This window comes from Ascidia mentula (assembly GCF_947561715.1).
Source record: "Ascidia mentula chromosome 2 unlocalized genomic scaffold, kaAscMent1.1 SUPER_2_unloc_15, whole genome shotgun sequence".
Classification (NCBI taxonomy): Eukaryota; Metazoa; Chordata; class Ascidiacea; order Phlebobranchia; family Ascidiidae; genus Ascidia; species Ascidia mentula.
In genome coordinates, this window is record NW_028113660.1 from 20,001 (window position 1) to 27,500 (window position 7,500).

Here is a 7,500-nt window from a genome sequence, read left to right on the forward strand (position 1 = left end):
GTCACCCGTAAGAACCTCGGTAGGCCGATACCCTACCGACGAAAGTTGATAGGGCAGACACTTGAATGATCTGTCGCCGGTTCGAGACCGTGCGATCCGCTCAGTTATCCAGAGTCGCCAAAACGTGGCGGGCGCGACGCGAAGCCGGCCCGGTCGGTTTTTGTACTGATAAATGCGCACCCGCCGCAAGGCAGGCGCTGACCGCATGTATTAGCTCTAGATTTTGTACAGGTATCCAAGTACGATGTACGATCAAATGAACCATAACTGATTTAATGAGCCATTCGCAGTTTCACTGTACGAGAGCGCGTACTTAGACTTGCATGGCTTAATCTTTGAGACAAGCATATGACTACTGGCAGGATCAACCAGGTAGCTTCGTGTGGAGACGCAGGGCCCGCCGCCCGCTCCGACCGTCACTTTCAAGCTACGATTCTCAACGCTTGGTTCGGCCACGAACTCTGAAAACCGTCAAGGACGCGCGAAACATGGCCGGACGCGCGAAGCGCCAACCAGCTGTAACGCCGACGTGCAACTATGCCAACAACACGCACCGTAGTAGGACCCGCACCGTGGACGCCTTGGCATCGAACGAGCAGCAGCAAATCTGCTCAGCGAGCCAGTCGCCAACCGCACGCAACAAGCGACGCCGCGCGCACATTCGCACCGAGCTGCTTGCTCCCACATAGTAGGGTCAGATTTGTTCCATGTACTCTTGTGGTGATCCTCCTGGAGCAAATTCTGAGCGACGCAACAAAAGCCAGCTCTGCGAGCACGCAACTGGTAACGCCGCTTGTGTTTTTTGGGCTATTTTTGCCAAATTTTTTGAAAAAAAAAAGCGACCCCGAACGCCCATTCGGCGTCCGAGATCGCTCAAAGTGCGCCCGCGCTGCGGACAAATCGACAGATCTTGAGGCTTACTCTCAACAAATCGCAGTGAAAATACTGCTCTAGTGATTACGACACCCCGATCTTCAACTAGGTCGTTTGCGAATGATTTAGCACCACGCCTTTCGGGCAGGGGGGTGTGCCGACCGACGGGCAACTCTTGCGGCGCCCGTCGAACGTCAGCACCGGCATAGACGGCGGCCTTTCGACCGCTTACGTTGGCCGGCCGTGGGCGAGGCACAAAAGTATCGTCGCTTTCTAGGCGGGATTCTGACTTAGAGGCGTTCAGTCATAATCCCCCAGATGGTAGCTTCGCACCATTGGCTTATCAGCCAAGCACATGAACCAAATGTCTGAATCTGCGGTTCCTCTCGTACTGAGCAGAATTACTATCGCAACAACACCTCATCAGTAGGGTAAAACTAACCTGTCTCACGACGGTCTAAACCCAGCTCACGTTCCCTATTAGTGGGTGAACAATCCAACGCTTGGTGAATTCTGCTTCACAATGATAGGAAGAGCCGACATCGAAGGATCAAAAAGCAACGTCGCTATGAACGCTTGGCTGCCACAAGCCAGTTATTAAATGAGACCTCACGTGAATAATCGATAGTCTTAATTATGATTCTTATTGATCAATGATCTATAGAACTACTTATAATAACGTTTCCGACACTTTTTTTGATTCGAACTTTTGCGCAACCTAATATTACCATAGTCCCTTATTATAGTTCAAGAACGAGTCTTCGTACCCCGCCCGGGTTTTACACATAGGAATGTCAAAATTTACTGCCGGCTGTTTGAAGCAATAGCTGGGCTGCGCTGCGGTAGGGCACTCCACGTTCGAAATGTTTACAATTGCACTTTTGATGGTGTATTGTGTTGTGACCAAGGTGGTTACTTGCCACAAGCCTTGGCAGAGCTGTCGCATTTCATTTAAAACATCGGGTGTGCAAAAGCGCGCAGCCAGCCCGCGGGATTTTTATCAGGGCCGCGAGGATTGTGCAGAGCCCTTCATGTAACATTGTGAAACAATATTTTTTGCAGATGTAAACTCGATGCTGTTTTGTGACCATGTTGGTCACTTACCACACGCCTTGGCAGAGCTGTCGCATTTCATTTAAAACATCGGGTGTGCAAAAGCGCGCAGCCAGCCCGCGGGATTTTTATCAGGGCCGCGAGAATTGTGCAGAGCCCTTCATGTAACATTGTGAAAAAAATAATTTTTACAGATGTAAACTCGATGCTGTTTTGTGACCATGTTGGTCACTTACCACACGCCTTGGCAGAGCTGTCGCATTTCATTTAAAACATCGGGTGTGCAAAAGCGCGCAGCCAGCCCGCGGGATTTTTATCAGGGCCGCGAGAATTGTGCAGAGCCCTTCATGTAACATTGTGAAAAAAATAATTTTTACAGATGTAAACTCGATGCTGTTTTGTGACCATGTTGGTCACTTACCACACGCCTTGGCAGAGCTGTCGCATTTCATTTAAAACATCGGGTATGCAAAAGCGAGCAGCCAGCCCGCGGGATTTTTATCAGGGCCGCGAGGATTGTGCAGAGCCCTTCATGTAACATTGTGAAAAAAATAATTTTTACAGATGTAAACTCAATGCTGTTTTGTGACCATGTTGGTCACTTACCACACACCTTGGCAGAGCTGTCGCATTTCATTTCAAACATGGGATATGCAAAAGCGCCCAGCCAACCTCCAAAATTTTTGTCAGGGCTGCGAGGATTGTGCAGAGCACTTTAGGTAACAATGTGCAAAAAATAAATTTGACAGGTGTAAACTCGATGCTGGTGTGCGTTGGTTCGTTTCTCGTGGCTTGCCGCGCGCTTTCGCATCATTTTTTTACGCATCACCGATCAGGTTTTGTGATCGTTGATGCGTAACATTTTTCGTGCCCTGTGTGTTTTTATTTCGCACCCTGTGTAACATTCCAGCGCTGATTTTACAGGAATGTGATTGACAACTTTCCCTATATAATCACGGTTGTTCTCTCTCAGAGCCAGTCTTAATTAATACGTGCTGTTGGATCATGCTGTTGAAAAATATAGCAGTTAGATTTTTGTTGCAGAAACCTTAGGGCTGAAGTAATTGAGTAAATAATATTTGTAAATTTTGCAGTGATTTTGAATTAGAAAAGGTACGCTGAGTTGTTTAAACGTCTAAAAGAATAACAATATTTTTTTTGGTTGTTGTTTATTGTATGTTTTGTACCTGTTGGTGGCAAAAAAACAAGATTGTTCCGAATTTTCTTTATAGACATGGAATCTTCGCCGAAGAAAAGTGGGAAAGGTGTGATGTATTATTATCATTTCCCAAAAGGTATGTAAAGTGTTTTATTGTTTAATATGAGTGAAAAAGTAATTCTGTTTGTGTCTTAGATTTTCTGAAACCATACGGTTTGGCCACGGACGTAGAACACTTGGACGACGAGAATCACTTTCGCAATAAATTGAAGGTTTTTACATGCGAGTGGCTACAGAGGCCTCGGGTGGCAATATCTGAATTTGCCGAAACGATGGATAAAAATTGGAACAGAATAGAACAGGATGTGGGACCGCTTGCTGAAAATGATTGTGTAAAATCGTTTAGCCACTTTGTTCAAAAATTGAACGATTTATGCGAGCCATTCAGGAAGCACGTTGGAGGCAATGAAGGTTTGTCTTGCTCCGAAAGTGAGGCAAAAGCGAAACTCCTGAGTTTAAAGCAAGCAATAAGCGAGATGGAGGAGATAGACGAATTTTATTTGCATAAAATGACCCACGTTGGTGCCTCCATGTACCTCTTGGGGATTCACCTTCATGTAATGAAGTACATTTTTTCAAATATGGAGGGTGTGGGGAGCAATTGCGGTGGTGATTTACTCGATGCCTTTAAAAAAGAAAAGAATTTCCAGTCCTACAGTGAAGCCATTATTGGCACGCGCACTCAAAACGTGACGCAAGGCACAACAAAGCGAGTGAGGCGTTCATTCGAGGAAATAATTTCCCTAAAAAGAAAAGATTTAGCCGACGGCTGTGGGCCTTCAAGCAGCGGTACCTGTGAGGAACAAGGTAAAAAAGAGAAACGAATTGATGAAATCAAAGAGGCGAAGAAGAATAAAACACTGCGGAAAAAGCAAAAAAGAAGAACAGAAAATAAGTAAGAAGAAAGCTGCGGAAATGATGATTTTTTGTATTTCCGCATTTCTTTTCTTTCAATATAGCTGCGTCCGTTTTTGCTTGTGCGATGAACCGTTATGTTTTTCTGAAGTAGTCTTTTGTTGTGACATGATCACTGCGTTTCGTAGTTTTTTCTCGTAAACATCTTTGTCTTTGTGTGAAAGTTAATCTTATTTGGAACGTTAATAGTTCAACTTCTCGTTTCATATAATCTTGTTTACAAGCTCTTTTTTTGAGTGTTACGCAGCGTTAATCGAATGATTGCTTAATCATTGCCCTACTTTGACAGGCTAGTATTGTTGAAATAATTGGATATTTAGGATTTTCTCAAGAGAGTTGTTTCATTGTTGTTAATCGTGTTGAAGAAAATGGCGAATGCTGAAATACATTGGGATCGTTACGATCAAGCTTGTGTCCTTGTTGATCCAGACGTAAGTCAAATCAGCTTTCGTTGTTGTTTGTGTTTTTTAAGGTTTCTGTGTTTAGTTGTAAGTTTGTTTGTATTTTTGGCAGGTGGAGGAAAAACGTTTAAGAAAACATAATGATGATAAAGAGCGTCTGCGACGCTTTGGGGAGCGTGGAGATCTATATTTTGGTGAAATGGACATTCCAGCAGAAGATACGAATTCGAAACGGCTTGCTGTGGGGTCTTCTTTGGAAAGGTGGATAGTGGATTCGTCTTGGTCTTACTGTGCGCGTTGTTTTTCGGTAAACACGTGTAACATCAGTCCCGGGTTTAGGCGTCCTCATTTTTCCACATTGAAGACTTGCCAATGTAGTGGAAATTACACTGTTCCTCGAATTGCTGATTGGCCCCAAGAGTTGAAGGGTCTAACCTCTGGCGACCAATCAATTCTGGCATTTTTCGCGTTGCACGTGAATTCCACTCAGCGATTACAGCACGGTTATCGTTACAAAGACCGTGGGGTTGCTGTAACTCTGATACAGAGATCTGTACTTGAACGAATTCACTCTGTAGAAGACGAACAGAGGCGGAGCAGGCTGTTGACAGCTTATCATTATCTTGTCAACGATGGAAGAAGTGCGTATGGTGACTTCGTCAGGCAACGAGAGGAAGGTTTATTGAGATCGCGAATCCCGTTTTATAACCTTTTTGATGTGGGTACTTTTTTGCGTATGTATAAATGGACAGTAACAAATGCGTTAATTTTTTCAGATTTCGTTCATTGAATCTGCCATTTGGCCAATATTGTATCCGTACAAAATATTTTGTGAATCAGCAATTTCGGGCGGAGAGAGTACAAAACGAGCCTACATGTACAAGATCTTGTCGAACGTTTGTGATTATTCCACATCGTTTGAACTTCTCCGATTTCAGTATGACAGATGGCTATACAAAACTGTTTGTGGGGCTATAGAATCTGGACGAGTACTCAACTGTAGTCCCGCCAGAGCGCTAGATTCAAAGGTATTTTCTGAAACATATTGGCAATGGCAGCATGCCTATCTCGCGGATGCTGTTCAACAGTTTGGACTTCCAAACATATTTATTACAATTTCACCATACGAATGGACGTTTCCAAGATGTTTTTGGATTCAACAAAGAATGAATAAGACTGGAAAAGGCGCTACAACTCTTCCCACCGTCGAAACGTTACATTTCGCGCATATTATGTCGGAAATACTACGTGGTTACGTAACTGGAAAAAACAAATACTCGTGGAAAAACCATTTACTGGCAAATATCCTTGAAAAATCCTCCAATGTCCTAACATACTTCTACAGATTCGAATTTCAGAAAAGAGGTACAGTACATTGCCATTTCATTGCATGGATGGAAAACGCTGCGTCAATTGATGTGAAAAGATTCCAAGCAGATCTTCCAGAAAAGGATCGAGAGTTTGCAAAAATTGTGTTTGCTACCCAAAAAAGCAACTCCCCAGTACATGGTCTTGAAATAAACCCACAACCTAGCAGTTTGGAAACGCACGACGGACAGACGATATTACGTTTGCACCGAAGCGCTGCAGCACATTCACTGAATCTGAGAATATACGCAGATACAATAGTGACAGCATTAAAATGCAGCATGGACATTCAATTTAGCAATCAAAGTGCAATGTTGCTGAATTATGTTGCAGGTTATGTATCGAAAAATCAGGATTTTCCAATACAACTACAAGAATTATCCCGTGATGTGCAAGGCCGCGATGTTGCTTTTCAATATCTGAGCAAAGTTTCTCCAACGGAACCTGAGATGGTGCTTGCTCTGTCCAATATCAAATTTGCGCATACGCCTTCTCCAACAAAACGAGTTCTTCTTCCGCGTATAGGGAACGTTGGGCAAGACCACGCTATTAAAATGTATCAAAAGCGTCCACAAGATGCGTCGAACTTATCCTTTTACGAGTTTCTACATGAGTACACTTGGGATCGACAAAGTGTGCGCCCACGATGCCACAGTCATATCCCCATTCTAGTTGGAGTGAAAACTTTAAGTTTATTAAATGATGAATATTTTTTCCAAGACTCTCTACTTCACTGCCCGTTCAGGAAGGTTGAAGATTTGCAACCCGACTACATTTCTACAATTCCTTGTGACCTAAAGAATTTTTCATTTGCTGTGAAAAATCGACGAGCCTTTTGGTGTGATGAAGCCAGAGTCAGAAATTTGTCAAAGTTTCGCGGAAACAGAAACTATTACACCAATACTGTTGCTTCTTATGTGCGCAGTTATTGGGATCTGTGGCACCTCTGGAAACGTGGCGAAATTTCCAGTGAGTTACTGGAAAATCCAAGTAATGCAAGCATTACAGTTCCAAAGCTCACAGTCAACCAAGAGACATTTGTATCAGAAGCGTTGGCACATGTTTACGATAAAATTCATGAAGAACCGTTTTTTCTGCTGTGCGGGCCACATGGGACTGGAAAGACACTCTGCATTAAAACTGTGATTTCACGCGCCCTACAACGCGACATGCGAGTTTGCGTTGCGACGCCAACTGGAATGCTCTCTGCAAGTTACAAAAGTGAGTTTGGAAAGAAAATCGCAAGTAACACAGTGCATTCACTTTTTTCTATTCCTGTTAACAAAGACCAAAATTACCAGACCAACTGGTCCCTCAGGCATTTCGATATAATTATTGTAGACGAAATTTCAATGATATCGCGAAAGCATGCCATGCATATTGTCGCTACCCTAACATCCGCAAGAGTGTCACTGGTTATATTTTGCGGCGATCGTAATCAATTACAACCCGTATACAACGATGAAGAAAACATACGTGGCAGTTTGTTTGATGATGTTCACTTGATGTCGCTGTGCCGCCGAACAACACTTGTCCAACAACACAGAACGCAAGACGTGGAGCTGCAGAAGTTTTTGGCCATTATTCGTCACATCAAACCAAATTCGACAGATGTGGACCACTTTGTGGAGGGTATTTGTCTAGGCACGTCTTATCGACCGGACGAGCAAG

General features: G+C 43.8%; 1 non-coding gene across 1 annotated transcript in view; it reads right to left on the minus strand.

Annotated features, from left to right (window-relative positions):
* Positions 1–375, minus strand: part of LOC145915377 (small subunit ribosomal RNA) — a 1,824-nt gene extending 1,449 nt beyond the window's left edge. The window contains exon 1 of the ribosomal RNA XR_014403765.1: positions 1–375. This exon is cut by the window's left edge and continues 1,449 nt beyond it. This is a non-coding gene — a ribosomal RNA (small subunit ribosomal RNA).
* Positions 376–7,500: the final 7,125 nt, after the last annotated feature.